At 46.3% G+C, this 8,638-nt stretch overlaps 1 pseudogene across 1 annotated transcript in view; it reads left to right on the top strand.

Annotated features, from left to right (window-relative positions):
- Window positions 1–1,548: 1,548 nt before the first annotated feature.
- Window positions 1,549–8,638, top strand: part of LOC144094660 (ornithine decarboxylase-like) — a 19,282-nt pseudogene continuing 12,192 nt past the window's right edge. The window contains exons 1-3 of the transcript XR_013306537.1: window positions 1,549–1,884; window positions 5,905–6,007; window positions 7,377–7,473. The product of XR_013306537.1 is annotated as an ornithine decarboxylase-like (transcript). The remainder of the gene's footprint in view (window positions 1,885–5,904; window positions 6,008–7,376; window positions 7,474–8,638) is intronic.

Genomic DNA, 8,638 nt, shown 5'->3' with positions numbered 1-8,638 from the left:
CCGTAAGCGGCGTGCACCTGATCTCTAGGATCGGCAACTGTTTCTCGGCAAGCTGCTCTGCCTTCTGCTGTTGACAGACATCGTAGTGCGGTTGCAACGCGCCTGGGGAAAATGGAGATCTTATGGTTTGTTTTTATGTAAAAGAATTAAAAGCATCATAGGGGGGGGGGGGGGGGGGGGAATGTGCCGTTGCCCATTTACCCATTGGCTGGAGAGAGGTGATAACACTAGACCGGATAACCCCCATTGGCTACAACGAAGAGGCGTCATCACAACAGAAGTAGTGTCACTTTCAGTAAAGGCACCAACAGCTTCTATATGACATCGCATTTCCAAAACAATTCAATTACGTGTTCAGTGTTTACACTCGTGGTGGCTAGGCAGCCCGAAGGGATCAGCTAAAGTAGGCTTCAGGATGTGGACTCTCTTTAGCTGACAGCTAAAGAACGCTGCGTATTGATTACGCAGATATTGATGTGTGTACTCCATGCGTAATGATCTCTGTGCTGACTTCTCCGAGGAAAAAGAGAAAATGACTGCCTTTTCTGAAACGAACGGGTATCAAACTGAACGGCGACGTGCACCTAATTCGTCACGTTCCAGGCACAAAAACAAGTACCAGGCACCCGATGCTGCTCATATTGCAGAGTTGCGCCGTAGCCGCAGCATGTCCCGGCTACGCGGTGTTATCGTGGGAAATCAGCAAAGGGAAATGTGTTCTCTGGTGATAAGTAACAGTGAGATAACGCATGATCGAAAAAAAATGTGTACAGAGGGTAGAAGCTTCCTGTGCGAAAACATCCTGCATTTTTTTTCCTTCCTGCGAAGTAGTCTTGACAATATGGCGCCGTTCAAGGAAACAGAGGATTGATTCATTGCGCTTTGCAGAAGCTGCACTCGTTGATTTTTCTGCTGTTAGTTTCGTCGCCTTTTTATGAAGAATTATGGGCACAGTATGTCCATAATATTACGAAGAAAGAACACAGTGTGAGTATGCTATGACTATAACTGAATGGAGGGATCCTAAACTAGTTATCATCTAATCTTACTGTGAGCTTTTCACTAAACCGGTATTCAAAGGTGTTGGGTGAGGGAGCTACTATAAAAAAAATTGTAAGCTGTCGGCACTTCCCGTCATCGCTTAAAAGAAGGAATGAAATGCCCAGAGAAGAAAATAGCGAAGTGGTGGTGATTCCACCGCTCGTTAAAGGTAAATCTTTTCGGATCCCTTCTTCTCGGATAGAAATACCGCGTCGGTGCACGTGTGGTTCTGCTTGCACAGACTGCCTTCCAGTGCCACCGGAAGTAGGTGCTCTGTCGTGTTATGTTTAACATTCAGCGACCCTGCGCGCACATACGCTTCTCACTGAAACTGCATGCGGTAGAAGGTTTTTCATGCGCAGCCTAGTGTTTTGTCTGCTGGCCCATCCGGTCACGTGGCGTGCGCCTCCTACCCGATTGAATCTCCGCCTTCTGTGCAGCTGCCGTGTGCAGGCAGCGCGCAGACAGCAATCAGTCTGCGCCACGCTTGTAAGCGGTCCAGCAGTCCGCACCTATCAGTGAAACTGAAATATGACAGTACCCAATGTTTTCGAGTCAAGCAGTGGTTCCCACCTGGTCTTTAGGTCTATACCTCCGCGCAAAGGTTGCTTCAAGAACCTAGCAACTGCTGCTAGTGTCTCTTTACTTGGAATACATTGCGCTGCTTGAAAGCTTTACACAAGTTAGGATGGCGCATACTGTACGAGGAAAGCACAACGCTTCGGTCGCTTCGTCGCTGCATCCTTCCAACTTCGTCGAAGATTGAAGACAAGCATGCCGACCTACCACCAGCTTCCGTGTATTCCTCAATCTACATCGGTATCATACGTCTACTTAGGGCAGGTAGTAATAGCTGAACCGGATCATGAGAGGGAAATATTTTGAAGAATAAGAAAGGGGTGGAGCGCACATGGCAGGTTCTCTGAGATCATGAATGGCAGTTTACCAATATCCCCCAAGAGAAAAGTGAGCAACAGCTGTGAAGTATATAGCAAAGTATATAGCAATTATGAAGTATATAGCAAGTGGAGGCAAGCGTAGCAGGGGGCGGGAGAAGGTTAGGTGGGCGGATGAGATTAAGAAGTTCGGAGATAGAGTGGCCGCAGCTGGCATAGGACAGGGTTATGTGGAGAGACATGGGAGAGGCCTTTGCCCTGCAGCGGGCGTAGTCAGGCTGATGATGATGGTGGTGGTGGTGGTGATGATGATGATGAAATCGACATGTCCGCAGCAAGGGTCAGGAGCACATGGCCATGCTGGAGAGCTTATCAAGCGGCTTTATAGGGACTGCTTTGAAGAAATAGATATGCACAACAAATTTTTAAAGAAATAAACGCGACTCTTGTGTGACTGTATGTTATGGCGGCAATAGAGCAAGTCCACCTACAACGAACTTCGGATAAAACGAACGCAACCTGCGTCACCGTCAGGTTCGTTATAAGGGGGGCTTTGTGGCTTCACGGTTACTTGCTCCTTGAAGCACTGACACACGCATGCTGCGGTGCGTTCTCGCACGAAGCAGCAAACGCGGTAGAGGATACAGCAAGCGGGCAAGGGTTGCTCCGCACCGCTCTACACCAGTGAGCAGCGTTCGTTCCGTGCAATACCTTACAGGCTTTGTGCGACAAAAGGGGCAACGCTTCGCGTTTCGCTCTTGAGTAGCTTAAGCGTCGTCCAAGTTTTCTGCCTCCATATACGCAAAATCAAGGCACGCGACTTTCGAAATGTGCCAGAAATGGCCAAAATCTGGTGGCCCACAGTGCCGAGGGTAATCGTGTTTTCGGCAATATAAAAGTAGATACAGTTATTAGTAATGTTCAGTTACAAATCTCTTATCGCAACTACGTGCCTATCTGTTATCTGTAATAGTTAAAAAGATAACAATTAGAATTCAGTTAACTGGCTTAGGAGTTAAAATGTTTTTCCTGTTTTTCTGTCGTCTGCCAACACTTCGCCGGAAAAAAAATTTACGTATAAAAGCCTGTATTTAAAAGTTATTGCTATGCTTCTCTGAAACATTTAGTATTAATCGCGAGCTTCAACACGCTACAGCAACTTGGGACATCCGTTTCTCGCTAGAAACCTCGAACGTTTCGTGGAAGGAACTAGAAATGAGACTGTGCTCGATTTTTAATGCGGTTTTCTTAGCGTTGAAAGGCTGCGCATTGTTTCGCCTCTAAGAGAAATTGTTGCGAGGCAAGACACGCCTAAGTGTGGCGCACTCCACGCGTCACGAATGACTTTTTTAAGGGCGCACCTGGCCTAAACATTAAAGCAGAGCATGTGTTCTGTCAGATGGGTCGCACGTGTAAGTAGAAACGTTGACCGCGCATGTGGTCTAGATAAGGTAATGAGTGCGCTTGCTGACACATATGCGCGGGAGCATCGAACACCACACGAGTGCTCACCGGCTGCGCCCCGCCGTCTGGCGCACAATCAGCTTCTGCAAAGCGCCTCATCAGACCGCAGTCAGACTCAATTCGGTAGGCAACCCACGACCAGCTCTCAAGTGCTTAGGATAAAGGAGAGGCCCGGACCTCAGGCGCCCACGCAATCCTTAAACCCAAGAACGAAGGATCCCGTTTCACAACGTTGAAGCCAGGTAACTGTCATTTATGCCTAGCCAGTGAAGAAGCCCTGTGCAGAATTTTCAGTTAATTCGCCCATGCTTTCGTTACGATCTTGAGACACTGCTGTGCAACCTCCTTCAAACGCTCCATTAACTAACGTCCTGGACTATTCGCATTCTCCCGTCTTGGGTGGGCAAGTGGCAATACAGCGTATGCTTCTTCCCCTTCATTTGAGCGCCTATTCCAAGATCCACATGATACAGGGGCATATAACGGCCACTTTGTGGAGAACCCCTAGTCACCGGCACACAAAGGTAGCATTCTCATCGTTGACCAGAAGAGGAATGTGAATATTTTGGTTGCGTCTACAACTGCAATCCTAACCAATTCGTGGACAAATTTTAGAAGGCCGCTGGTCCCTGGACACAAAAACAAGGCACGGCTTCAATGGCAATCGGTAGGCGAAACTTTCTTCTCGTTTGCTGCAGCATACATAACCAGTGCTAGAGATTTTTTCAAAGACAAACTGCATCAGAACCCCCGTACGTCGTAAGCGAAAACTCCTGCAATCACACATTCGCCGCCGGAAAGTTTGCCCAATGGCTACATTTTGGCTTCGCTGATCTTTATGCACAACTGCAGCATCGCGTCCATACCGGCCGCTCCGTGAAGCTCCTCACTGCGGACATTATTCCACACGAAATCCAGACTGTCGTATCAACAGCTCTTTCTGTAATCAGGCCCTATAGGTGAAGCTCGAAGTGAGCGTTCCCGAAAATATACCCTGCATAGTGAAATGATCGATCTTGTAGGGGGCGCCGTTGTCGACTCCTCAATCGCGAGCAGGGAAGAAAGTCTGTTGGCTTTTCTTTCTTATTTATTTTGTTTCCGCGCTTGGCCTGATCGTGACTCAATAAGTGGAAGGCCGTTTTGAACACGCACATTTAAGACTTCGTGTCGCTGCGCTTTGACGGGGTTTATGCCGCACACCTATAGACCTTTATAACTGCTTTACGCCGAGCTGAATGAAGGCGCTAGGCCATCGCAGCAAGTTGGAAGTCATAAGAGATGGCACATTCTGAGGAGCTCGGAGGTCTGTCTTGACAGGGATGACCAAAAAAACAAGTTATCCAGCAGCCGAAGTCATCACCGTTATACGCCAGCTTCGTGTGATCGGTATAACAGAGTGGAATGCTCAACATCCTCGACCAGTTATCAACCAAGGCGCACAGACATTATTTACGCCTCGGTTTCCCCAAGCTTGGTATTCTATTCGCAACATTACTGATCAAAGCTGGCTTGCAGATGAGGCTATCATATTTGGTTTAAACCCAGATTTGCGAGATCTTTAGGCCGTTATTTTGCCATCAGGTAACTAGGTGGCTGCGGCATTCGACTGCTGAGCCCAGGGTCGGTGAAATGCGAAAACATATCCGAGTGCTGTGTGAAGTCAGTGCACGTTAATGAACCCCAGCTGTTCAAAATTAAACCGGAGCCCTACACGGTATCGTCTTTCATAGCCCACGTGCAGCTTTGAGATGTTCAACCCCATATAAAGTATCATACCATACCATACATGACCGTACCATACCATATACCGTACCGTACCGTACAATACCATACCATACCATACAGGTCCGTACCGCACCGTTCCGTGCCGTCCCGTCCCGTACATCAGCGTACCATACCATACCATACCATACCGTACCGTACTGTACCATACTATACCGTATCATACTATACCATACCACACCACACCGTATCCTACCGTACCCTACCGTACCGTAACATACCATACTATACCATACCACACCCCAACATACTAATCCATACCGTACCTTACCGTACCGTTCCGTGCTTACCGTACCGTACCATACCATACCATAGAGTACAATACTATTTTATTATGTATATTATGTATTTGTTGAAACGCTCACCATTTTTTCGTGTCACTCGCATGCTGGCCGATTGCTTTGCAGCCACAATCTAAATGTTGCGTCTTCATTGGCCACCATCGGACGTCCGCCGCACGTAGCGGCACGGCCGATGGGCGCTTTCCCCAATGGGCATGCATGCCCCGGTAGCCTGCGACACGGGAGGGATGCTCGGCGAAAAAACAAAACCTCAAATCATAGGAAATTCCAAAGGTTGATGAGGTAGTTTTTTTATGTTCAAATATTTGACATTGGTGGTGCTATATACGGTTGCGACTGTGCACTGCTTGCTCATATATTTGGGAAAAAGGCTTTGTTCTCTCTTAATAAATTCTCTCCGTTCTGCTTTGTTTCTTTAGAAGGAAGGCTGCCAAAAGAATGGATGCGGACTGCAATGGCTCCTCATATGTGCACGTGCAAGGCACAGTTCACGAAGTTGCTTTGAAGGTGGTGCAAACACAAGTACGTCCCGGTATACATGCACCGGCAATCCGACCCCTTTTTAACCCTTTGTAGGATGGCCCGTGTTTCAAGGAGTAGGCGCGAAATTTTTATTTGCATTCTTGCTTGCATTTTACGTACATGTTTTGGGCTTTATAAGGTGAGAGTTCCGCAAGCTGTTGAAATATATCTTTTGGTTACGCTTTCCTTTCCCAATGCAAGAAATCCAACGAAAAGATCTAGTTGATCCAAATAAAAAAGGTGTCAACAATTTACCACCTAAACAGAAAATAAATTGCAATTGCGCCCCCCCCCCCCCCCCCGCTTATGTTTAATGACTGTAGTGTACCTTCGTTTCAGCGACCCTTGCTTAGAATTATGCCTGCCTGCTCACCTGCCCGCACGCCCGCCTGCTTGCTGGCTTCCTTGTTGTCCTGCTTGCTCTCTTGCTTGCTTGCTTATAAGAAAACTCAAGCATTAAGTCCGCCATAATCGAATCAGCTACTGCAGTGTGTTCAGTTTAGATAGCGTTTTTTTTTAAATTAGTTGCTTCAAAACAGATTTCCAAGTCCTGAAAAAAAAAAACTAGCCGAAATCCTGCAAAGCCAGATAAAATCCGAGGGCATGCAATAGGTTCTCGTGAAAATTTTAAAGAAAGGCTGCAAGTGTCTTATATAGCTTACCTAGGCACCATGACAAATCATATTGCCAGGTACGGAATACGTGCCGTACAGTAGTTTTTTCATGAGCACAGCTACATTTTGCTCAAAGCATCTGTAGAGCTCTTGGATGAAAGGCTGTAAAACATTGAGTTGGTAGAATGTCGCGTATTGAACATTGAACGCAGACGCACTACCTGTAACTTCATCTTGAATAAGGGAAGTCAGCAAGTCGCCGGTAATTTTGTACTCATAAGGCTCCCGAGGACCCAGGGAAGTCGGTGATACCTATAACAAGCACTCAAAGCAGCTTGTTTTTAAATGAAAGTGGATTCGTGTATCTCTCTGTCTACGCACAATGATGCATAGAAAAAAAAAGATGGCAGCTTTATGTAAAAGTTCAAGCTTGCACAATTATAATTCATTTTAGGGCCGCCGCGGTGGCTGAGTGGTTATGTCGCTCGGCTGCTGGCCCGAAAGACGTGGGTTCGATCCCGGCCGCGGCGGTCGAATTTCGATGGAGGCGAAATTCTAGAGGCCCGTGTACTGTGCGATGTCGGTGCACGTTAAAGAACCCCAGGTGGTCGAAATTTCCGGAGCCCTTCACTACGGCGTCTCTCATAGCCTGAGTCGCTTTGGAACGTTAAACCACCATAAACCATAAACTATTCTCATTCTGCGGTTACAACATGACGCTGCTTGAAAGCCTAACATAAATCCCCATATTCCAGGAAGAAGACAACGCCTTCTTCATCTGTGATCTGCGCGAGCTGAGACGGAGGGTGCAGATGTGGCGCCAGGAGTTACCCTGTGTTGTCCCGCACTTCGGTGAGCTGTGATACCTCGTAAAAATTACGACCGACATTCACCATTAGAAATTTCGATGCTGAAATAAACAGGGCTCTTAAAAGCAGGATATATGAGGTGTTGTATCCTATTTTGTATCCACAACACACTTTTGCTGCTGATGATGATTATGGATTTTTATGGCGCAAAAGGCATCTATGCCCAAAGAGCGCCATGGTACAAGGTATTTTCATTGCACAAGGTGGGATCAAAGACCCATTTGCCAAGTGTTTCACCCTAAGCCGAGCACCAGACCAGGGGAAAGCTTGTACCCATTGTATCACCGGTGGGTACCGAAAAACTTTTGCGGTAACCGCAACTGCTATTTACGGAGGTGACGTAAAGAAGTTCCAGGTAATATTAATACTTCTGGTAACAAAACTTGGTCTTCCACCGTTCTGTGACAGCTGCAGGCAATGCACCTCTAGCGGAAGAGCCCCGACGCAGGAGGGGACAGTACCAGAACTAGATGTGCTTTTAGGAGGTGGGCATTCCTCACTTCTATTGAATGGAGCATTTTTCCATTCAATCAAAAAAAAAATTACAGTACGAGAGGGGAAACACTATTCGCATTTATTCTGACGCTAACCTAATTTCTCACTCAATCACTGCATCATTGTGAGGGCGCGACATGTCACTGACAACGCGCTCTCAGGCTAACGTTGGTTCATAAATTTTCCTAAATTTTTATACCCAACAATTCCGGACAAAAGCATTCTTGAAAGGGGAAATTTTTATGAACGCAATTTTTCCGTACATTGTAGAATTTCACTACTATAACAATCAATACATTCTTTGATATCCCGTCGACAGGATAGCTTTTTTTTTCTATAAACGCTTTTGTTATCCTCATAAGCGTTCCCCATTTGTTTTCTGTGGCAGTCTGAACTGCTCGATGCAAGCGATGGAAAAACTTTAAAAGAAAAGTTTTGCTACACGTCGGAAGAATGGACTATTACCTTCAATGTTTCCATATCAGTACATTACAATTTTTCAATATTCAAAATTTATCTTCAAAAATATTTCACATGAATCATTGATTATCAGTGTTTCTGGGGATTCCGTAATGATGAATCAGATTTTGGATTAAAATAATTTGATGCATTTTTGGGCCAAGTGCGAAAGCTGAAAAATCATTACTTCACTC

The sequence above is a fragment of the Amblyomma americanum genome, chromosome 6 (assembly GCF_052857255.1).
Source record: "Amblyomma americanum isolate KBUSLIRL-KWMA chromosome 6, ASM5285725v1, whole genome shotgun sequence".
In the NCBI taxonomy this organism is placed as follows: Eukaryota; Metazoa; Arthropoda; class Arachnida; order Ixodida; family Ixodidae; genus Amblyomma; species Amblyomma americanum.
Note: the sequence above shows the minus strand (reverse complement) of the source record. Positions and strands in the feature narration are given on the sequence as shown.